At 36.0% G+C, this 25,839-nt stretch overlaps 1 protein-coding gene and 1 long non-coding RNA gene across 3 annotated transcripts in view; one reads left to right on the top strand and one right to left on the bottom strand.

Annotated features, from left to right (window-relative positions):
• FTCDNL1 (formiminotransferase cyclodeaminase N-terminal like) overlaps window positions 1-25,839 on the top strand; it is a 191,532-nt gene that overhangs the window by 18,451 nt on the left and 147,242 nt on the right. The window lies entirely within an intron of this gene.
• On the bottom strand, window positions 7,138-24,003 carry LOC309663458. Its single transcript, XR_014265294.1, has 2 exons — window positions 16,611-24,003; window positions 7,138-16,579 (listed from the first exon to the last, which is right to left on the bottom strand). It is a non-coding gene; the product is annotated as an uncharacterized lncRNA (long non-coding RNA).

Raw genomic sequence — 25,839 nt, 5'->3', positions numbered from 1 at the left:
CACCGCCATGAGAAGCCTGCGCACCGCAACAAAGAGTAGCCCCCGCTTGCCTCAACTAGAGAAAGCCCGCACCCAGCAATGAAGACCCAATGCAGCCAAAAATAAATAAATAAAAAGAAAGAAAGAGAGGTGAAGCAGTGGCTAGAGGGGAACTTAGGACCAAAGACATTTTTTTAAAGACTGAAAAGATTTCATTAACTTACAGATGGAGCTAAAGTGTCAAATAGAGAGAAATTGATGGTACAGGTAAGAGAGTCCAGTTGCTAGAGAAGGCAGGAGTTAGAAGAGTAATTAGCCTTGAAAAGGGGTGGCTAACTCTCCTAACATATGAACACTTCTTCCTCTGGCACTGGAGGGAAGAATGCGTATGGACAGACATACATAAATTTGGGAGACAGGTGGACAGGAAATTGAGAGTTTTCTGTGAATCAACAGGGCCATCAGTTGAGAATGTGAGAGTAGAGGCCTTGAGGAGAATGGTAGAAGTTTATTATAGCTACTCGGGTTGGTAGATGGGGTGAGAGAAGGAGTTTTTACCAAAGGATAGTAAGAAGATTGGCAGATAGTATTAAAGTCCCAACTAAGACCAGTGTGAACATTTGTCCACAAACTCAGATCTGCAGAAAATACCACACTATTTTTTAAGCCAATTTAAATTTAACTCTAAGCCTCAAGTTAATAAAGCTGGAGAGTAATTCATTCTCAATAACTATTGGGGTGCCCTATCCTTCTCCTCCCAGAATTGTACAAAAGCCAGTACTGCAGAGGCCCCTCTAGACAAGTGGATTTAAGTTATTAGCTCATTCTGTTTACTAGTGAAATAGCCACTGCTCCTCAGCCCATGACCAGTCCTTTATATTCAGTAACTCTGCTGCCTACTTAGGGAATAGGAATTTTTTGCTAGTTAGTAGCTTCTGTGTCTCCAGTTCAGTTTCCCTGCATGCCCTCTGATGTCTTATCATGTACCCGGTGCTGATACTCTGGGATCTGGCAACTTCTGACCTTTCCTAATAAAGGATGTAATATAATGTTTATAAAACTGTGACTGGAGAGGCAGATAAAAAGGAAAATTGAGGTAAAGTGTTACAAGCCAGATTGGGGTAGTGGTAGAGTATAAAATTAAATTAACTCATCATTTACTAAGAGATTAGCTGCAACCTGGGTGGGAAGTTCAGAATCCTATTTTCCAAAATGAGGCGATTAAATTTTGAAAATGTTTACAGTAAAAGTTTGGAAAATGTGAATTTTTTTTTTTTTCCCACTGTAACAGCTCCTTTACTTTGCAGTGAAAATTGATTTGTATATTCTTTGCCTCTGAGTCCTTGTGGGATTTTTTTTTTTTTAATTCAGACAGAAAGTCACAAAAATTATACTCATCCTCATCAGTTCAGTCAGTCCCATGTAATTAATTTTTTTTTTCATCTTGATCTTTTGTTAGCACTTTTATGAGTTCATCAGTTTTTCACTAGAGTTCTGAAAATGCTTATTCATTCAGTTCAGCAGTACAGTCAGTTACCAGAAAGGAAAATGGGAATTTTGAAAGATGCCTAGAACATATGGTTTTATAGGAAACTAAATTCTGGAGTATCAGCATGAGTACAGATAAGACTGTTAGCAAGCAGAATTCAGTTGTGATGGATTAAAGATGGCAGCAAATTCTTTGACAATCCTCTTATTGAGAGATGGGGTCTTATTCCTCACTTCTTGAATCTAGACTGGACTTAGTAACTTGCTTAATCAATGGAATACGGTGGAAGTGACATTCTGGAACTTCTGAGGCTAAGTCAAAGAAAGCCCAGAGGCTTCTATCTGGGTCTCTTGGAACACTCCCTTTTGGAGCCCTGAGCAGCCATTTAAGAAGTTTGATTACTCTGCAGGAGAGTATATGTGGAGAGGGGCCCACCTAAGCCCAGGCTTCTATACCTCCACGTTAAGACACAGATGAGTGGGTTGCACTGTCTTTGACCCTCTAGCCCAGCACAGCTATCAGCTGAATAATACCAAATGGCTGCCTAGTCAAAGCTGTATGGAGCAGAAGAATCTCCTAGGCAATCCTTGAACTTATGACTTATAAAACACATCAGATATAGTAAAATTATAAGTTGATTTAAGCCACTAAATTTTGGGGGAATTTTTATGCAGCAATAGATAACTTGAACATCAATAGGGCGAGCAGAAGCCCAAATAAGTACTCCATGAATTAACTTAAAACTTTGGTAGAATGATCCTGGAAGTGATATCTGATCTTGACTGTGGTCTCAAATTTCTAACTGTGGATCCATATAGAGTTTGGAATCTCTGATCTAGCCTGCCTGTGTTTGTAAATATACACTATATAGTTAGGTAAGTCAATTGTAATGATAAAGTAAATCAAACTCATAGTAATAATAAGTTAGGAGTCAACTTTGTAATTATTGCTGTTGTAGTATTTTAAGTATTTGAAAAAGTAAAGAGAATTTAAAATATTAGCTTGTGATTTAAATCAGAAAAGTTAAGAAAATTGATGTTACACCTAAGGTTTTAATTTGAAATGTATAAAAGAACAAGAATAGTGCTTGAATGTTTGAGAGCCCTGATTTAACACATGTATGAGTTTAATTCATTAGATTTTTTATAGTAAATTATTTTATTTATTTTTATTGAAGTATAGTTGATTTACAATATTGTATTAGTTTCAGGTATACAGCAAATTGATTCAGATATATATATTCTTTTTCAGATTCTTTTCCCATATAGGTTATCACAAAATATTGAGTATAGTTCCCTATGCTATACAGTAGGTCCTTGTTAATTCATTAGATTTTTGTTAGATTTTGTTAGATTTTTAACAGTTATAAATCTTAGATTTTGCTTATTGAATTGTTAGTCTGCCTGGTCAGCTGGGTAAAGTGGCTCAGATAATCAGATATCTTAAATATGTCAATATAGTTTAAAAGACTAATTTTTTTGTAAATGAGGAGTTAACTTTTTAAGGACTTTTAATCTGTTGAACTTATGAATTAATTGAACATTCACCAAAGAATGAATGAAAGTGATTTATAAAGGATTTTTATACCCCAGAGCATTGATAGTGATGAAAAAGTCTGACCATAACAAGTGTTGGGAAAGATGAAGACCACTTTGCTTGAGGGAATACAAAGTGATGGAACCCTTTGGAACACAGTTTGCCAGAACTCATAACTCAGTGATTCTATTCCTAGGTATTTATCCTAGGAAGATTCTTACATGTATACACTAAGAGATATGTTTTGAGAATGTTCATAGCAGCCTTATTCATAATAGCAAAACAAAACAAAACAAAAACTGAAAACAACCCAATGTCCATTGACAGAAAATGGATATGTAAATTGTTGTTAATTCAAATTATGGGATATTATACAGCAGTGAAAAATGAGTGGGAGGAACTTAGGTAAATCTCAGAAATATAGTGTTGAGTAAAAAAGCAAATCACAAAGTATGTGCTATCATCTAAGTTCAAAAACATGTAAAACTAAACAATATGATTTTGGAGTATATACACTCATTTGTAGATAAAACTACTATGGAAAGTGAGGGGATTATAAACATAAAAATAAAATAGGTAGTTATTTCTGGAAGAGGTGGTAGGGAAAGAGGATGTGATCAGGAAGAGGTTCAAAGGACTTCAAAGGTGATGTTCTTTTTCTTAAGCTGGGTGTTGGCTACATGGATGTTTATAATTCTTTGAACCATGTATATTATTTTATGTATGTATACATTCTTTTATAAGTATGACATTTTATAATTTTAAAAGTCCACAATAAAATAAAGTGAATTTATTAGATTTCTAAGTTGTGTTTCAAGGCTTAAGAAAAACTAGTGTTATACTTGCAATAAATTGGATGCTATTAAAAGCACAACAATTGTTAAGTACTGTACTCCTTTTCAACCATAAAAGTCCTTTAGAACATTTCAAAACTCAACTGTCACAATTGATAACCTCTCTTTCTGGCTGCCCTTTCTCCCCTCTCCAATGGAGTTCCTGACATAATATCTTTGATGAATCTTGGCTTTTACAAAAGATGGAAAGAGTTTGAGTATATGCAACTTTTGCTTTTAAACTAAACCAGCTACAAAAATCCCCTGACAAAGGGAATCTAAAGCATAGCTGTCTGTTTGAAATGGAGGGAAAGAAAAATAGAAGTATGTAGAGGACGAGCACAAACTAACAACTCGAATTACCTTGCTATAGATGTTTTATTACACTTTTATAATTTTTTTTCCACATTCAATTTTTCAGAATATTTTTTACCACTTATGTCATCCCTTCCCATCAGTTTACTATAAGTAATGTTCATTTAAAAACTCCATATCCTAGTGTAACAGCATTAATAGCCAGAAGTTTTCCTTCCCTCGCAAATACGTTTTAAAGTTTGTTTTAAACTGGTCTATTCCTGAAAGTCAGTCTTTCATCCTGGCATCTGAGTCAATGAAAAATCCTTAAATCATCCCTAGTGACTTCATAATCAAATTTCCTTCAATGAAATCCTTGTGTGGGTATTTGCTGGCTTAAAAGAAAAATCTCTCAACTACAAATTGGCCTTTAGGTTTTGGGTTCTGTGCTCTTCCCTTCAGAAATTCTGCTTAGTTCTTTTCCTTCAGCAGAATTCTCTTTTCTCATGAATCTTAAGGGAACAATTAGGCAAGGTACAAATTCCAGAACCACTGTGCCTTTTCTTGCATTTGACCTTCAGTTTTCCTCTCCTGTGTATTCATTCCTTTTCTCCCTGTACCTTTTGCCACTTTTCCTTTTAACTCATTCCCTTTTCTGAGAGTGTAACTATTCATTCCCCAATTCCCAAAATAAACATACAAGACTTAGTATTTAGTTGCTGATCTGCCCCTTATTTCTGTTGCTTGTCTCCAGTCCCTTTCCTGTTTGTTTGTTCATCTCCTGCCTCATTCCAAACATAATTTTATGCCTTTTACCAAACACATTTTCTCTTGGTTTTATTCCTTTTTAAACTTTAATTCTCCTTTTTCTTGGTCACTATTTACAAAAGTTTCACCTGGGACAAAAGCAATAGATTTGATCTCTAAATTCTCATTTAGTATTTTATAGGGAAGTAGTTATTATCCACATTTTACAGATGGCTAAAGGAAAGAGAAAAAGGAAAATATCTTGCCTTAAACCATATGTTAAAACTTTTAGAGGGGCTTCCCTGGTGGCTCACTGGTTAAGAATCCACCTGCCAATGCAGGGGACACGGGTTCGGGCTCTGGTCCAGGAAGATGCCACATGCCGCGGAGCAACGAAGTCTGTGCACCACAACTACTGAGCCTGTGCTCTAGGGCCCGCGAGCCACAACTACTGAAGCCCACATGCCTAGAGCCCGTGCTCCGCAACAAGAGAAGTCACCACAATGAGAAGCCTGCACACCGCAACCAAGAGTAGCCCCTGCTCTCCACAACTAGAGAAAAACCCACGCAGCAACGAAGACCCAACACAGCCAAAAAAAAAAAAAAAAATCTGTTAGAAAGGCAAACTGGATCAGAGAATAGCTCTCCCCACATCTACCCCACCACCTGGTGCCCTTATTGCCTGAACCTTTTTTTTTTTTTTTTTTTTTTTCAAAAGAGGATCCAAGGACCCTCTGCATCTTTGGTGATTTTCTGCTCCAAACCGAGGATTCACAGATTCATGAGAATGGGGCCCAGGAATCTCCATTTGACAATTCCCAAGTTCCTTCTTAGGCAAGGTAAAGCTAAACAACAACAACAACAAAAAAAACCACTACTCTAGCTCTGCTCCCTAAGATAGTGAGGGAACTAATCCTTTTTGTGCACATACTGTGTGTCTGGTATTGTGCTATAATTTTACATACACATGCTATTAGTTGATTTACTCCTATAAAAACCCTTTAAGATAGGTTTTCTTATATCCACTTTATAGCAGAGAAACTGAGATTTGAGTTTGGAAACTGTCCAAGGCTACTTAGCTGGTAACTGGAAGAGGCAGTCTAGAAGAGTCCACATCTGACTTCATTACCCTGGATTTTAGGAACTATGACATGACACATGTTTTAAATTTAGCATAAATAACTATTAGATATAATAAATGTTACCGTATATATGGGATTATATTAATCTCACAGTATACTGCAAACTAAAATACACAAATTGATTAAACGCATTCAAATGTGTCTTTTTTATTGAGACATAATTGACATATAACATATTAGTTTCAGGTATTCAAAGTAATTATTTGATATTTGTATATATTGCAAAATGGTCACCACAATAAGTTTAGTTAACATCCATCACCACAGTTACAAATGTTTTTTCTTGTGATGAAAACTTAAAAGATCTACTCTTTTAGCAGCTTTCAAATATACATTACAGTATTCTTAACTATAGTCACCATGCTATATATTACATCCCCAGGACTTATTTATTTTATAACTGGAAGTTTGTATCTTTTGACCACTTTCACCCATTTCATCTGCAACCCCCCACTTCTGGCAACCACCAATCTGTTCTCTGTATCTATGAGTTTGACTTTTTGTTTTACATTCCACATATAAATGAAATATTTGTCTTTCTCTGTCTGACTTATTTCACTTAGCATAATGCCCTCAGGGTTCATCCATGTTGTTGCAAATGGCAGACTTTCTTTTTTATGGTTGAATAATATTCATATATATATATAGAATAGAATATTACATATATCACATTTTTTATGCATTTATCTATTGATGAGCACTTAGATTGCTTCCATATATCTTGGCTGTTGTAAATAATGCTGAAATGAATATGAGATGCATATGTTTTTTGAGTTAGTATTTTCATTTGCTTCAGATAAATACCCAGAAGTGGAATTACTGGATCATATGATAGTTCTAATTTTAGTTTTTTGAGGCACCTCTATACTGTTTTCCATAATGGTTGCACTAATTTACATTCCCACCGACAGTGCACAAGGGTTCCCTTTTCTCCTCATTCTTACCAACACTTGCTATTTCTTGTCTTTTTGATAATAGTCATTTTAACAAGTATGTGGTGATATCTCATTGTGGTTTTCATTTACATTTCCCTGATGATTAGTAATGTTAAGCACCTTTTCATGTTCCAGTTGGCCATCTGTATATCTTCTTTGGAAAAATATCTATTCAGATACACTTTTTTTTTTTTTAAAGGATATTTATTTTACTTTTTTTTTTTAAAGGAATGCCTTTCTTTTTATTTTTTATTTATTTATTTATTTATTTTTGGCTGTGCTGGGTCTTTGTTTCTGCGTGAGGGCTTTCTCCAGTTGCGGCAAGCGGGGGCCACTCTTCATCGTGGTGTGCCGGCCCCTCATTATCGCGGCCTCTCTTGTTGCAGAGCACAGGCTCCAGGCGCGCAGGCTCAGTAGTTGTGGCTCATGGGCCCAGCCGCTCCGTGGCATGTGGGATCCTCCCAGACCAGGGCTCGAACCTGTGTCCCCTGCACCGGCAGGCAGACCGCCAACCACTGCGCCACCAGGGAAGCCCCAGATACACTTTTTAAATGGGTTTGTTTATTTGCTATTAAGTTGTTTGAGTTCTTTATATATTTTGGATATTGACCCCTTACCAGATATATGGTTTGCAAATATTTTCTCCTACTCAGTAGGTTTTCTTTTCATTTTGTTGATGGTTTCCTTTGCTGTGCAGAAGCTTTTTAGTTTGATGTACTCCCACTTATTTATTTTTGCTTTTGCTGCCTTTGCTTTTGGTGTCAAATTCAAAAAAATATCATCAAGATTGATGTTAAGGAACTTACTGCCTATGTTTTCTTCTAGGAGCTTTATGGTTCAGGTCTTATGTTCGAGTCCTTAATCCGTTTTGAGTTGGTTTTGTGTATGGTGTAAGATAGTGGTCCAGTTTCACTCTTCTGCATGTGACTGTCCAGTTTTCCCAACACTGTTTATTGAAGAGACCATTATTTCCCCATTTGTATATTCTTGGCCCCTTCATCATAAATTAATTGGCCATATATGCATGGGTTTATTTGTGGGCTTGTTATTCTGTTCCATTGATCTAGGTGTCTGTTTTTATGGCAATACCATACTGTTTTGATTACTATAGCTTTGCAATATAGTTTGAAATCAGGACACATGATGCCTCCAGCTTTGTTCTTCTTTCTCGAGATTGCTTTGGTGTGAGAGTCATTATTTTACCTTCTTCTGAAAATTATCTATTAACATAGGAAATGTATAATCAAACATAATGATGAAAGAATTGAAAATTATGAATATGCTAACCACATTATAGAATCATGATCACATACTAGTCATAAAAATTACAATGAAATGTCCTGGGTGGAGCATGCCCCCTTTTGGTTTCCTGCTACCTGGACTCTAAATGCAATAACTGGAGGTAGAGCAATCACCTTGAATCACTTGGAAAGTGAATATTGAGGATAAGGTAAGAAGAGCCTGAGTCTGAATGTGCATCCATAATACCAGCCCTGAAACTACCTTCTGGATTTTATATGAGACAGAGAATTTTCTGTTATTTAAACCTAGTAATTTTGGGTTTCTGTCTCTCACAGTTGAACCTAATGGTAATTACTTGTGTTATAAAATTCTATCATAAAAAATGTTAATGATTTTATCATGATAAATAATAATGATTGTGAAAGTTAATAAAGCTGTATTTGGTATCATTTCAAAAGCCTAAGCCAACAATAAGACTGTAGTATTTTAATGGCAATTAATACATGTTGCCATTTTTATAGGTTCTCAGTTACAATTATTAAAAGTCTTTTGTAATTAGCAATCCAGCACAAGAATTGTTTGTAGCACACTTCAATTTAAAATAAACTCAAGATGAAAATGACATAAATCTATTGTTAAAATAATTATTTCTGATTCCATGGTGACCTTTTAGAGACAGCTTTGCTATGTCAAAAATAAAACTTGAGTTTTATAGGATGAGTTATACACTGGGACAGCAGAGGGACTCTCTCTTTTTCCAAAGTTTCCAACCAGGTTTCTGGCTCTATTGCACCAAGCCAAATGTTCTATATCCGTATAAAATACTCTAGCAGATTTAGGATTGGAATGCAAAAATTACGTTGTAATACTGGATAAAATGGGCTAATGGGAGGAAATATGAACTCTTGGAGAAAGTTCAAGTGTCAGCTAAACTAGTCAAGGAATTACAGTTTATCATTATAATTGATACTTAGAAAAATGTCTTCTGAAGAATGAAGGTCAAAGTCCTGCATTCACTATACTAGAAATTGACCCATTATATCTAATTCTGTTATAGTAGAATTTTACCCCATGGTTTAAATTTTGGTTTTTTCTTTTTTCCCTTCTCAGAGGGACAGCATCACATGTGTAGGAAATGTTGTTTTTAATTTATTTCCACTGTATCTTTAGGGGATGGGGAGATAAAGTGGGGTTGATTTGGGAACCCATAGAGAACATGAAGAATCTGAGTTTGATTTAAAAAGGGAAAATTTAGTGTTTTATAACTAAGGTAACAAATTTCAAGGAATTCTTCTCTTTCTTGTGATTGTTTTTGAATGTAAGATGCATTGAACACCAAAGCAGGAAATTGAGAATAGTGGACTTAATAGAGGACTAAATGTCTGTATTTTGAGTAGAGACTACTAATACAATATTTTCCTAAATGTTCAGGTTTTTAAAAAAAAAAAAAACTTTAATTTCATGAACTTGAGAAGTTGGATTTCTCTCTTTTTTATTTAATATAAATTCAATTGGGAAACTACAGGCACTCCCTGAAGCTATTAGAGCTACTGCAAACCACCACCCAACGATTCCATTCTGAGATCTCCTCTAGAGGACAAAGTTAAGGAAAGCTCAATTCTAATTTTCCTCCCATATAATACTAGGAGACCAAACTGACCCTGTTGGGATTTGATCCTTTAACTCCATGATTTCTCACTTGAAATTCGGACCATTTAATAGTGCTTTAAGTACTTTAGTAAGGCATTCTTACACTGCATTTCTAATCAGAGAAACATAAAACAAGATCTGTCCTTAAGCTGTTTTACTTTGCCTTATAATGGTCTCCATTTCCTTTCACGAGGCATTATCTTGATAAATTGCTGTTTTTAAAGATCACTTTGCCTGGAAATTGTGCAATAGATCAGGCACTGAATACTCTTGTTGGGGTTGAGATTTTGGCCATGTTTTGTAACCTCCCTTCCTGCTGTATTAATATTCCACAATATTCCTGATTTGGCTCTTTGTTTCTAATTTGTATACTGGCTATTAGCAAATTAGACTGGGTGGATTTTCCCAACAATTAAGCATTATCATTAACTAAACTAAGGAGTAAAAAGCATATAAGGATATTATTATACTCAAAAAAAAAAATCCACAGAGTACTCAAACTCTGTTTAAAAAAAGAAAGAAATAGAACAGTCCTGTAAGACAGGTCACATTCCTTGAATTCAAATGTTAATAATTATTCCCAATGAAAATTACTGTGGTAATTGGTTTATAGAGGTGTGTTAGAATTTGCATCACTTACCTACATTTATCCCTAGAAATCTAGCAGTAGTTTAAAGAAAACTTACACAGTAATTTGTCTGTACTTGTTACACTTGGAGGAACACTTAAAAAACACTGCACATAAACAAAATACAAAGCAGGCTTATCACTATGGAGTACAAGTTCTTAGAGTGACAATAACAATTAGTATAAAAAGAGCAGCGTTGGCTCTACTGAGGACTACCATTTCCTCAGAAGCAAAGGAGCAATTTGGAGGAAAGCTATCAAAATTAGTCCCCATTATCAGTGAGTTGATTGTTAAATAATGCCCTGAACTAACTTTGAAATAGCACATGGGTATGTATTTCTTGAAGTCAAGAAAACACCTGTCTGTTAATATTTCTGTAGTGTTAGATTTATACCTCTAATAGAGGATTAAAAGACTACTTTGTAATTATCAAGCACAAATCTCAAATTCGTATTTAAAAATAAAGTTAATGTCATGCCCAAAGTCATGGAGAAATTTAGAAGTGGTGTTTAAAATAGAAATTTAGACTACTGACTTGAAATCCCATGCTCTGACCACCAGACCACACGCCTGCCCAAGGATACTTACATTTTTTACTGAGTTATTCTTCTTTGTAATTAGATGCAGTGATTAGAGTGTCTTTTGCATTACTCTGCATTTTTCTTTTAAGTCAGGGTTGTAAGCCACACAGGGCACTGTCCCTTATAAAATTAAACAAGGGATTTTCAGTCTTGCAATACAATCTCTTGATATTTGTTTATAGGTTTCACACATCAAAAAAACAATGAAATCTGTAATTTTTCAAATTACAATCCTCTCATTCTCTAAGTTATGTGACTATGAGAATCTGCAAATCTTTTGAAGAGAATGTAATCTTTATGCTTACAAAATGTAGGCTTTCATATTTGGGTACAATTACAAATCAAGGCTTTTTACCCCATAATAATCAGTTTCTCAAAGTTGTGGGTTTTCCTCATTTGAAAATAAATTAATGGGAATTTAAAAATATAATCCATCCAGTTATTAAATCTTTTCAATCTTTAAAATTAGAAACCATTTCTATTCTCAATCTCCAAAGAAGCAACAGCAGAAAGTACCTTATACTATAGCATATTACAATTTAATTTTTTTGATTGAGGAAATAAAAATAAACAGCTAAAACCAGCTTAATTTAAATTAAAAAAGGGAGAAAACTTTTATGTGAATGTTTATTATTTTACTTTTTTTCATGACAGACGTATATTGTGTGCTTAAATATTGAGTTTTTCTCTATCAAGTACCTGTCAAGAGAGAAAGTCAATCTTGGAACAGCCAAAACTCAAAATACTACAGATGGCTTTCTAAAGGGATTCAAATTAGATAGTATTCAATGTTGCAAAAAGCAATGATAACTTTTATAGCTTTAAACACCAGTTTTAAATTAGAGATTGATATATAAGGGAACTAATTTTGCATAATCACTCATTTTAAAATAATACATTATAGTTACTAAATTATACACTACTTTTATGTAGAGACATACATATTTTCTGAATGCTGTCATGTAATTATTTAGAAATTTTATTCTCAAAACCATGAGTTTTGGACACAGGTTACTTTTTTTCTATTAATACTTTATTTTGAGAGGAAAATATGGCCATTCACATTTTTTTCCAGACCTTCCTGGAGCAATCTGCAGGGCAGCGAGTGGGAATTGGGGGAGTGGGGTGGTATTTGACACATGTAAAACTTGTTAACCATTATGTAAGAAGCGTGGGTCCTTTGTGAGGGTGTAAAGAGTTTCTCAGAGGGAAAATAAAGTGGAACCAGGAGCATCAATGCCCAAAGAGGTAGCCTTCTGACTAGTGTTTGCCTCTTTGTCAAAACTCTAGAAAATAATTTCGGAGAGCAGGTTCTTTGTCTAATTTGCTCAACACTGTACCTCTGGTGTCTAGAACAACAAATATTTGTTGAATGAACAAAGGAGTATACGAATGGATGAATAAGTAGTGATTCCTTTGCACACCTTTTAAATCAAGTTGCCAAATTAACGTTAACAGTCATGGGTAAACTGAAGATGATCCCACTGCTCAGCGAGTGGTGTAGGAAGTAGACACACTGAAGATATTTGAGAGTACAGAACCATGACTGGGATCAGGGAGTCTTGAGGGAAAATGGCCACTTGGGTAAACTGACTTTTCCAAAGCAGATGTAAGTCATGGGAAGACCAGTGATCTATTGACATCAAAAACCTCCTCTTAAAATTATGAATGGGGGAATTCCCTGGCAGTCCAGTGGTTAAGACTCCGCGCTTCCATTGCAGGGGGCACGGGTTTCATCCCTGGTCAGGGAACTAAGATCCTGCAAGCCTTACGGCACAGCAGATGAAGTAAAAAATTATGGATGAAATATGATAGCTGGGCTTTCCTTTAAAATCATACTTTGAGGGGTAGGGTGGAGGGAACAGGAAAAATAGATGTGGTATAGATGAAATAAAATTGGCTACATGTTGATAATTGTTGAAGCTAGGTGCATGGGATCCATTATACTCTTCTCTACTTTAGTGTTTGAATTTTTCTATGAAAATAAACAACCACACATCCTTCCACTTAAGAGTTTGACATAATAAACATTTATACTGCCTGATAGGTAGATATAGTCTCATCTTAGAAACCCTTCTTATAATATGTAGATTAAGAAAATTTTTTAAAAGATTTGTCTTCATGACAAAAAATTACTTTTAGCACTAGATGCAACAATTATGATGGAAATTGTTACCATATCACTAATATCAGGCTTTTTTTTTTTTAAACATCTTTATTGAAGTATAATTGCTTTACAATGGTGTGTTAGTTTCTGCTTTGTAACAAAGTGAATCAGTTATACATATACATATTAATATCAGGCTTTTAATAATCTTGGGGAAAAGCTAAGGAGCTATGCATAGACTTATTTTACACAAAGCTCAAGTCATCCTCAGCACATCTTTGCACTTACTTGGACAAGGGCTGAGGAAGTCAAGGAGATTATTGGAAAGGTAACCAAATAACCAAGGTAACCTTGATAGCCCACCTGCTGTTGGCCATCTGCAGAAAAGACTTAGGTGGAGCCTATCATCAGGTGCTGGACTCAGACTTAGGCCACTGAGGCTGCTATAACAAAATACCATAGAGTGGGTAGCTTATAAAGAACAGAAATTTATTTCTCACAGTTCTGGAAGCTGGAAGTCTGACATCAGAGTGCCTGTGTGCTTGGGTTCCAGTGAAGGTTCCTCTTCCAGGTCGCAGACTGAAGATTTCTCTCTGTATCCTTTAATAAAGGCATGAATCCTATGCATGAGGCCTCCACCCTCATGACCTGATCACATCTGAAAGGCCCCACCTCCTAATACCATTAGCTTGGGCATTAGGTCTTCAACATATGAATTTTGAGGGGACACAAACATTCAGACTATAGCAAACCCTTTAGTGATTTTCCATTTATCTTAAAATCTAATTCCTTAAGAAGCGACACATGTATATCCCTGCCTCTTCAGGGGGTTTTTTCAGGTCTTTTCAGGTCAGTGATTTGTGACTTCATAAATAAACAGTCTAATATATATTAAGTAATTAAGGTAAAATGAGTTTGAATTCTCAATTTATCTTTAGGCACCATCATAAGTGATGTGATGCATTCAGGTAAGAGATGATGAGAGGAAATGAGGTGATATGTTTCCTCCTCAAAGGATATTTTCACGAAGATTGATTTGAAAATGTTTGTCATAAAAGTTTAAAAAAACCCCAGCTATATGTTACAGAGTCCTTGGGGCAGGAATTATCTCTCCACAAGTACCTTTTCATTTTCTCATAGCATCTAATAAATAATTCTGTTACACAGTAGACCCCAACACCTTTCTTTGCAACTGTTACCAACGTTATCACCATCCAGTGTGACATGAAAAGAAATGACTCCAATCTTTAATAGTATTAATCTGAAATTTTAAAAGCCAGTCTTGTTATTGAATTAAGAAAATATACAATGGCATCAGTACTAAAACTGAAAACTCATTACTGTAACAGAACAAGGTCAAAATTAAGTGAGCTGTTCCCTTCAAACAGTACCTTAACTCTAGTATTCATTTTCCAGCTGATCCCTCAAATCTACTTACAAGAAGATAGGTTTATAATTCAAACATTATAGGAAGAGGAAATCTAATTTTGACCTTGAGTCAAATTGATGCCAAAGGGAGTTTATGGTTTTCTTTACTTTATAAGCTGTAATTGCAAATACAGTTTTCTTCATCTGAAAAACTATTCCACCCTGAAATTTTCAAACAAAAATAGTTTGCAGAAACGTTGGCAAAAGACATCTTCAAAGGAAACTAACTAGTTTGAATTAGAGAAAGAGGAGAGGGATGGTGGATATTTTTAAAGGGATTATGTTTTCAATATTTTGGGCACTCTAATTCCTGTTGCTTTTTTGAAAAGCATTTCTCATTTAAAATTATAAGTAGATTAGTAATTTAAATGTGCTTAATTTTTAAATAAGATAAAAATAACATGAATGTGTATAAGATAACTATAAGACAAAAACATGAAAATCTTTTCTTTAAATATTAAATAGAAACAACATTGTCATCAGTAAATGCCATAAAATGCTAAAATATATGGGTCCGTATTATGGCATTAATAAAGATATAGAAATGGTATGAAATTCATTTACCAAAAATACTTTGATTATTTTAATTAGAATATTTGATAATATAACATCATGTACAATGCCAATAAACAATGTTGGTTGCCCCAACGCTACTTATTATCGTGTATCTATAGGTTAAATTTAGAACCATGCCTAAGTTTGAGATTAACTGAGTCATCACCTTTGCTACAACTGTTGCCTAACGTTCAACATAAGACAGGTCAGAATTCTGGTTTTATGAAGTTAATATGTATTTCAGTAGGTGAGGCTTTAGTGTAAAGTAAGAGATTAGCATTAAGTAGAAATGTTATCTCTTTCTTATCTTATTGCAGCAGGTTCCAAGTCCTTAACTGATCTTCTCATTTCTTGTAAATATATAACTCTTTTCTCTGTGTGTGTGTGTGTATAGTTTTAAAAAATTCTCACACTCAAGTACTTTTTATTCCGGTGAATATTGAACATGGACTTTCATTACCAAAGCCATGTTTGAACAAGGTATCACAAAGGAACCCACCAAATTTGTCTCAAATGTTCTTAGTTTACCTTTGAATTACCTACAGTGATAGTTTCAGTACGAAAACAAGAGATACCTGAACCTTTGAGAGTACCTAAATATTGGAATAAGGTAGTTCATGTGTCTGCTAAATGGTCATCCTCATGTTAAAGAGAAAGTTCAGAGGTTCTTATTTGTTTCTAGGAAGAAATAATTAAATACAATAAAAACAAAGGAGCTGGAAAACCTATCCAGAAGCATCACATCTCCAGGAACGGCTTCTGTGTCAGATCAGGCTGAAATAGGTTTAGAAAGATAAAGCCATTTCCCAAAACGATAGCTCCCCCCACCACCCCCAAAATGTTCTGCCAGATTAACCAAACCAAAATAAACTAAACCAAAACAAAAACAGTCAAAAATAAAGATAAAAGTGGATTTCGTAATCATTAAAATTATAGTGGCCATTGTTAATATCCAAGAAAACAATATACCATGTGGTGAGATCCAAACTTATTTTGTTTGTGGAAAACTTAGCATCTCAAGGAATATATATTCTTCAGGCCCTCTTCAGGAAAAGATTGTTTAAAGATATGTGATTTATAGAAAAGTTCAGAAAATTGAAACCTAGATTTTTGAATAGTTAGAAGTAGGTGCTATCCTCTGAAATTTGAAGAAAGTATTTACAAGTAAAATGAACTCCTTCTGCAGAGATGTGTTATATATGGAAAATAAATTGTATTAAGTTTAAAAACTTAACATCTTCTACCTTTGATAACTAGGAGGAGAAGTTAGAGATGGTCTTGTTAGATCCCTAAACTATGCAGGGCAACACTATTCAAATCATCCCTTGGTACCACTCCCAAAAAGAGAATACAGAGGTGGGGCTATGCTCCTACCCAATAGGACAATTCACAGAATCTTAACCTATTAAGCTGGAAATTCATAGAATCTTAACCTATTAAGCTGGAAATTCATAGAATCTTAACCTATTAAGCTGGAAATGACATTACAGAATACCTCGTCCAGCTCCCTCATTTTACAGATACGGAAACTGAGGTGCAGAGAGCCTGAGTCATTTTTCCAATGTTACACACTTGGTGACAAGCTGGAATAAAAATACAGCTTCTTGATCTCTGGTCTGCAGTTTGTTCCACTACGCAACATTGACTAATCTCGGTATCTACTCAGAGCCAGAAATGTGTTATTCATAGCATTGACTGCCTTCTTACAGAGATAATGTGGGTTAAAGAGAGCTAAATGCCATTGCAATTATTGTCGTTGTGGTTGTTAGATTTCACTTCCTGATCCTCCTGCTGGGGCTCTATTTTAAGCCACACAGGCAGGCAAGGTAGTCCACTGTCCTATACCATAAATAATTACTTTGGGGTCAAAACAATTATGTGAAGTTTCCTGCAGGAAGATTTCTTCTCTTTTTAACACCCTTGCCTTCTCGCATTTCCCAAAGTAATAGTAACTTATCTTAGGAAGAAAGGAGCTTGGATATCCAATTGCCCTGGACTGAAGCCCACTGGCAATTCTTCCATTTGAAGAGATGAACAAAGGAGATGATCAAGGAACAAAATCTTTTAGTGTATGGCTATGCTAAGTTTATCTCATGGAGAAGAGAAGGAGATTGTATATTGGGATGGGAAAAACAAATAAGAATTATAACCAATTAAACATTTTGCCTATAAAATTAGATTTTAATTACATCTGCTAGTAGAAGTACTTTTTCCATATCAGTAATCCCATGTAGGTTCCCAGCACTGCCCTTAGAATTTGATGCTCCTGACAGTTTATGCTTGAATATTTTCTTTCAAGTCAGAAAGGAAAAATTCAGATGTTTGAAAAAGAGGAAGAAACTTCAAGTCTATTGTGTTTTGCATCATCGTCTTTCAATTTTACTTTCCTTTTAGATTTAGAATAGAGGCATATAAATACATATTTAGGCCAAATGCCAAATGGCTTAGTATTATCTCAACAATTTTCAGAGGCTGAAGCTAGATATCATCATAGAATAAACTTCTTGAATATAAGAAGAAATGTGAAATGTAATTGCAATTACCCTTTTACAATAAAAAATCTCGGTAAACAAACTTAAAAGTTTTATATCATGGTACAGAAACAAATATTCATATTATTATCAATCTATTTCCCTATTTCTCAATTTAAAAACTTAAAAGTTCTTTTTTTTCTATATAAGATCATCAGCTTTCACAATCTTCCTTAATTTTGCAACACTTTGCTCTTCGAATACTTCCAGCACACAAGGAACTTTTAATTCCAAGTTATAGCTGTGCATTCAAAGTGAATATTCAAATATTAACCAGTGCATTAGAATATCCTTCCTTGTTGGCATTATGCCCTCCTTTGCTGACTGTACAGATGCAGATTTGATGATGACGACGTAGGTATGTAGCTATTTGACTTTCCAAAAGCCAAAGGGCAGGCTGTAGTTGAAGCCAAATAGAAATTTTGGCCAAATACCAAAGTCAAACTTACACTAAGTCCATAATTCAGAGTTTGGTAGAACATTTCAATAAGCAAAGAATGTCCTAATTTTTTTTATAGTTTCTCTATTCTCTTTTCCTCCTTTTTGGAGAAATAGCTAGACATTTTAAACTGAAATCAGTGAATTCCTCTAAAATCCACAAGATGGTGCTATAAAGTGGCGTTTAGAAAAATTTAAAAAACCATATGCCTTCTAGGTGCAATTTTTAGGCAGGACCAAATAAGTACCATTTAATAACATCCAGTATAGATAAACGCTATTTTAAAAAAAGCAATGTAAACGAGATTCGTTGATATAAGGAAGGCATACCTTTACTCCTAATGTTGCTTTCTAATAATTTATCCCATAAATTATACTTCCGTTAACTCTGTTATTGATCTCAAGTTTTAAGAATATATTGTGAGAAGACTGAGAATTGAACTTGGATCTCACTAAGTCTTACTATGAAAAGTACCGGACTGAAACAGAGACCAGAGTTCTAATCTCTGCCCTCCACCTGAATTGCTGCCTCCAGCCATCATTCCGTCTATTCCTGCTGTTCCTAACCAAGGGCAGTTTTACCCCTGGGGACATTTGGCAATGGCTGGAGGCATTTTTGATGGTCACAATTTGGGTGGGGGTGGGGGGGAGGTTGCTGCTACTGACATCTAGTGGGGAGAGGCCAGGGGTGCTGCTAAATATCCTACAATGCACATGACAGCCTCCACAACAAAGGATTATCCTCCGCTAATTATCGATAGTGCTAAGATCAAAAAACTTGACCTATCTGTTCACTCCTTTGTTGGTTTGTCTGTTCATTCATTAATTAGTTCATGCATTTATTCACTTATGTGTATACTTATCTACCCATCAGTCCATTAGTTCATCTCTTCTACAAATTTTTATAAAGTGTCTATGATTCAAGACTGGACTAAACTCTGGGGATTAAAAAGACAAGAACTACTTTATTCCTGTTCAGTCTAACAGGGAAAAGAGACACTTATGAAATAATATAACAATAATATGTGATCAGTGTTTCAGTGGTAAGATGTTCTGAGAACACAGAAGAGTATGATGAATTTTGGAGAAGAGGACAGAATTCAGGAAGTCGTCATAGAGGTGGAGATTGTTTATTAGGTGGGTGGAGGGTGGTCATAGAATAAAATTTTGAGCAAAGCACAAGTAAAGCCAGAGACACATAGTAGTTTAAAGTGTGTTGGGTGAGCAGTATACTGTTGCAGTACGAGATTAGACTGAGGAGGAGGGTTAGGAAAAGGAAAGGAGAAAAAGCAGATGGGGCCCCACTGAGAAGGGCCTTGGATTCCACCTTCCAGGCATTGATTTTTTAAAACAGAAGACTGATATTAGACATGTGGCAATCACTTAAACTTTTTAGTTTCACACCCTTAGAGTATTTGATGAGATATATTTCAGGTTTCCTTTTAGCTTTAAAACTATGTTTTATAATTATAAAGCCAATCCATTAGAAATATTAAATACTGTATATTCTTTGATTTATATTATAACCATCACTAAAAATCACAATATCTGTGAAGAAAATATCTTTTTTCATACACAAAATTTGTATTGTCACAGATATTTACTTTCATTATAATGAACAAAATATAATATATTCCTATTAATATATTTGGTGTTTATTTTAAGGCTGGACATACTTGAGAAGATCAAGCTATCTTACAGAATATACAGTCTTCTGATTGGTTTATTCCTAAATCAGTAACTACTTTAGGTTGACCCAGGATAAATTTTTAAAATATCTTTTCCACACACAACCTTCTCTATTATTTGTGCTTTTATCAATAAGTTTTAGATAATCTAATTAGATTGGAGTAGTTTAACATATAGTTTATAATTTGAATAATTACTTCAAAAATGTATTGCGGTCTTTTTTTAAATTTATTTTTTTCATTGAAGTATAGTTGATTTACAATGTTGTGCTGGTTTCAGGTGTACAGCAAAGTGATTCAGTTTTTTTATACATGTTTAAAATATATACAAAAGAATATATATGTATATTCTTTTTCAGATTCTTTTCCCATATAGGTTATTACAAAATATTGAGTATAGTTCCCTGTGCTATACAGTAGGTCCTTGTTGTTTATCTATTTTATATATAGTAGTGTGTATATGTTCCTCCCAAATTCCTAATTTATCCCTCCCCCACCTTTCCCCTTTGGTAACCATAAGTTTGTTTTCTAGGTCTGTGAGTCTGTTTCTGTTCTGTAAATAAGTTCATTTGTACCATTTTTTTTAGATTCCACGTACAATGATATCATATGATATTTGTCTTTCTCTGTCTGACTTACTTCAGACAGAGAATGATAATCTGTAGGTCCATCCATGTGCCGTAAAAAACATTGGGGTCTTTTATGTCTTACATTGATAAATGAAGAAAACTCAAAGATTAACAATTGTTTGAATTTTATTTGAGTAAATTAGTAGCTATCAAGTGGATATTTGATTTTGATTTACAAAATGTATTTTCATTACATATTTTTCATTTAATATTTTAACACTTGTAATATAAATTCAGCTTTAAAATATGGGTAGCTGAGACCGCTGCTACAAACCAGTTCTATTGTCATTCAGAATTTAAGCCCATTGATCAAATGGCATAACATGAAATAAAAGAAAAAAAATTGGATGGGGGGTGCAAAAAAGAAAAATGGGCCCCATATCTAAATAAAATACAAAAATCTCCTGGGAGGAACACTGCCATCCTTTTGCCCCAAATATAGAAATGAAAATACTGATGTCAAAAGTGACAGAGGCACTGAGAAGGGCAGAGCTGTATTACAGTCTTCTGAACTGGTTAGTGATACAGTAACCAAGCCGCTTTCATCCTTGCCTGTTGTCTGACTATAATTGTCTACTCTATTTGATTGCATCTTCTTGAATCCTTTTTTTCTCCTTCCCCCAAATCTTTATCCTTCTGGTTTCTGTACCACATTTCCGCAAGTATTAATTAAAACCCTTGATGGATCATTTCAGATTTGAATATCCATTCGTATTTATTTTCCTCCACAGAAATTACTATTAAAACCAATCCAATAATTTAAAAAGTAGTGTGGGGCTTCCCTGGTGGTGCAGTGGTTGGTTAAGAATCTGCCTGCCAATGCAGGGGACACAGGTTCGAGCCCTGGTCCGGGAAGATCCCACATGCCACGGAGCAACTAAGCCTGTGCGCCACAACTACTGAGCCTGCGCTCTACAGCCCGGGAGCCACAACTACTGAGCCCACGTGCCACAACTACTGAGCCCACATGCCAAGAGCCTGTGCTCCGCAACAAGAGAAGCCACCGCAATGAAAAGCCCGCGCACCGCAACAAAGAGTAGCCCCCACTCGCCTCAACTAGAGAAAGCCCGCGCACAGCAATGAAGACCCAACGCAGCCAAAAATAAAATACATAAATTAAAAAAAAAAAAGTGGTGTGGATTTTCCACAGTGCTTGTGTTTTGAGACAGCGTTATGGACTCGATTCAAGATAGAAGGTTAATCTTCAAAAGACGAGAACTTTGTATAATGTTACAAAAAGGGTTTCAAGCCCCACAAAGTAGTTGAAATAGTCAGTGGTTTTCAAAGGCACCTTAGCATTCAGAGAGGGGCCTTGGAAGAAGCAGTAATGGGGGCAAAGTGTAGGACTGCAGGGACACCCCCAGTGCCCACCCCTAACCCCACTTCATCATAAACTCTGCTTCCACCTCTACTGCCTGTTTGTTCCAGATCCAATATTGTTTGAACAAACATTACAAGGAGGTGCCAGATGATTTCTAAGGTCCCTTCTGACCTGAGGTTGTATGAATTTTTATTTTCAAATCTTTTTCAAAAACATAGAACTTAAAGTAAAAGCTGTCAGTAATAACTGAGAGGCACAAGGTAGGATAAAGAAAACATTAAAAACAACAGAAGCAAAAAATTTAACTTTTCTACTTCTTCCTATGAAATTAGATATTTTCTATTTAAATGTAATGAAAAGACACAATTTAAAAAAGTTAAATCCCTTCAAACACTGAGATATACAGTAAAAGACAAACAGATCAGCAGGAAAACCTTAATTTGAACCTTCAGTTTGAATGTCCTGCAGAGACAGACCTTGGAGATCTGCCCAAGAGCAGGAGAGCTGGTTCTCTCCAGAAGGGGTCCTTTTCAAAGCAAGGGGTGACACATGGGAATTAGGGCATGCAGACATCACAGGATGCTTCCGTTCAGGGTCTCTGATTCCTGTGCATACGGGAGATTACCCTCTTGGTGTCAGTAAGAGTTGACATTCACTTAGATATACATACATAGGACATTAAACAACAGTAGCACAGAAGTGCCTACAAGTGCACAGAGCATGACTGGACACTACTGGACTGTCACAAGATGTGTCGTTTTTCTTAATAAAAGTTGGCAGTCATCACCTCCTGGTTGGATTTTTTTTTTTCTTGGCTGCGTTGGGTCTTCGTTGTTGTGCACGGGCTTTTCTCTAGCTGCGGCGAGTGGGGGCTACTCTTCGTTGCAGTGCGCGGGCTTCTCTTGTTGCAGAGCACGGGCTCTAGGCGCGCAGGCTTCAGTAGTTGTGGCACGTGGGCTCAGTAGTTGTGGCTCGCAGGCTCTAGAGCACAGGCTCAGTAGTTGTGGTGCACGGGCTTAGTTGCTCCATGGCATGTAGGATCTTCCCAGCCCAGGGCTCAAACCCGTGTCCCCTGCATTGGTAGGCAGATTCTTAACCACTGCGCCACCAGGGAAGCCCTGGTTGGAATTTTTAAGTAAATATTCATTGATTAAACCTCATAATGCAACAAAAATTCATGTTACTTAGAGGACAGCGTTTCTAAACATTCTCAGTATTTTTCTGGAAATAAGATACATTTTGTGAATTATAATAATTTTAGAAATAATCTTAATGTAGTCCCATAAGTTAAGACATATTTTCAGCAAAAACTCAGTCTATTTTAGGGATTGCGCTTCATCTGCAATATAACTAATAGGTATAAAAAAACAAAAAAACAGCTTTGGAGAGAGGCTCTGGGAGACACTTTATTCCATTCAACACCTAGCCTCCATAATAAAGGAATGCACAATGGAATGACCACAGGGAAGGTGGAAAAGGAAAGGAACGAATTAAGGGGTGAATGGATCATAGACTTACTTTTTTGGCCAGTACATGAGATATTCTGGCTGTGAAGGAATAGAATGCATAACCAGTGATTCCAATTTAAGCTAATAACTATGCTTACATTGTACTCTACTGGTTTTTCATGATAAAGAAAAATAAAGAGATCAGCTAACTAGAGAGGAAGAATCCAGTCCATATTGTGTAAAGGGAAAGACATTTCCCAAATATTAAGATGAAAACTTGTTAATTCTGGGAATTTTGCTGTTTTTTCCCCCTTGATTAAGACAAAAGTGGCTAGAGATCCATTTCCCATAATTAAGGCAAAGACGTAAGGGCAATGGCGTTATTTCTGTTAGTTGCTGTAACATCTTTGGATATCAAACTCCTTGTCTTCATTTGAAATAAATGAATAGCATAGCTTCCTCCACTCCAAACTAAATAAGGCAGCAGTGAAACCCATTTGCTATTTTAGAAAATGACTAATAGAACACATATTTCATAATGTCACATGATTCAAATAATTTATTACTCACAAGCAATTAAAACCACTTCTGCACTTAACTTGTCCTAGAATGACAACTAAAGTCACTCTTTTTTAATTCTTCATTTATCAGACCACATTTATATGGAAGAAGAAACAAAATCTTCTCATGTTCCATGAGGAGGGAAGAAGGCAGAATGAAATCTGACATAGTGTAAAAATATGGTGAAAGTGTAATCTTAGAAATATTGCACAAGGAATTAGACTTCTGTCTTTTTTTTCTTTTTTTTTTGGCTGTGCTGCCCAGCTTGGGGTCTTAACCCTGCCCCCCACCGCCCCCCAGCCCCCCCTCCCCTCCTCCCCACTCCCCCCTCCCCTCCTCCCCACTCCCCCCTCCCCTCCTCCCCTCCTCCCCACTCCCCCCCCAGGAATAGAACCCATGCTCCCTGCAGTGGAAGCTTGGTGTCCTAACCACTGGACCACCATGGAATTCCCTACACTTCTGTCTTTCTAAGGGAAATTCTCTACTCATATTTCCCTGAACACATATAAATGCTAGAATATGAAAAGAGAAAAAAGATTCATTGTATTAATTAAAATGTTCTTTAAAACAGTATTTCAAAATTCCACAGCACAGTAGGAAGCTTTCTAATTACCATATTCTGAAATGCATCAGGTAAGTAGGTAGTGAAATGGATTAAGCTAGTAAAGTTGATTCTTTTGCTTGTTCTAATAAGGGCTTGCCTTCTTTTGTGATAAGTTGGCCGAGTCTCCTATATATGAAACTCTTGAACAAACTGTAAATTATATGTATCCGCTGGCCTGGAAATTTCTACCCTTGATATTTTTGGTTCTGTTGCCCATTTGGGGGGCCAGAAGAGAGGATGCAGGCGAGGCAGAGTGGTGCAGTTTCCGGTCAACCCTACAAATCAGAAACAGGCTGGCATGAAGGGGAACACAACCACAGGGCAGGGATCAGGGTGAGGTGAGTGTGAGTGAGTCTGCAAGTGCAGGGTAGGATCCTGCTTTACTTAAAATTTTGATATTTTGTTTAGCACTGATTTCTTATTTTGTATTAATTTTGACTTCTTAAAATATTGCATTACCGAATTTTTTGGCACCCACTTATATTTTGTGCCCAAGCTGAATGCCTCCCTCGCTCACCCTAGTCCTGGCTCCCTCAAGCAGTACTGGGCTCTCCATTCAAGTAGATCTATGGAGCCATACTAGAGCACAGTCTCTCCCTTTTACCCGCCTCGACTCGGATGGGCCAGGGAAGGCTTTTACAAGAGCTACGTTCTCCCTGCTTGCAAAACTGAAAATGAAGAGTACAGAAAAGTGTCCTCTTTGTCTCATAGGGAAGCTATGGGAGTGTAGGAAGCAGTTGTCATTGATGGAACTGACACTGGGACTTTTAGCTGTTCTCTCTTCTAGTACTTATTTGTTTCTGGACAGGATCCATGATGAGCAAAAGAACTAATGCCCTGAATGTGGATTTATTAGCAGGAGAAATGAGGAGTCAGAATAACACATTCACCCAAAAAGTACGAAAAAATCCCTCCAAAGCATGCTAAGTTAAATAAAAATGAGAGGCTTGATATACATACATTGTAAATGTGACATAAACTCTTTTAAAGCATGAAATGGGCAGGATTACATGTGATAGAGCTAAACTAACACCAAGGGTACTTTTCCATTCTTGAAGCGGTCAAAATAATACTTCCAATCTCATTGCTAAACTTCTCATCAGCCTTGCTGGTATCTGTCTCCTTGTCTTTTAAAAAAAGATATGCTTACAGTCTTCAGGCAGGGGCAGATGCTGCCCCCCTTACAAAAGAACCCTGGGGCCCTGGTTCCTCTCCATTTGTGTTTGACATGAGTAGAGTGGAGAAAGGGACTAAAGTTTACTGAGTAACTCCTCTGTGTTGATGCTTTCAGAAGCATTATCTTACTTGATGCCCCAGCAGCCCTGGAAGAGAGAGTGGTTCTCACAAAGAGGATTAGGAGATGCAGGGAGGAAGATTTAGTCCTGGCAGGTGCTACAGCTAGAACCATGAAGCCCCTAGGTGTCACACTGTTTTCTCTGGAGGGATATGATAAGACTAGGTGTAATGTTACTA

The sequence above is a fragment of the Balaenoptera physalus genome (assembly GCF_965194825.1).
Source record: "Balaenoptera physalus genome assembly, chromosome: 6".
Classification (NCBI taxonomy): Eukaryota; Metazoa; Chordata; class Mammalia; order Artiodactyla; family Balaenopteridae; genus Balaenoptera; species Balaenoptera physalus.
This window is presented reverse-complemented; position numbering and strand designations above follow the sequence as displayed.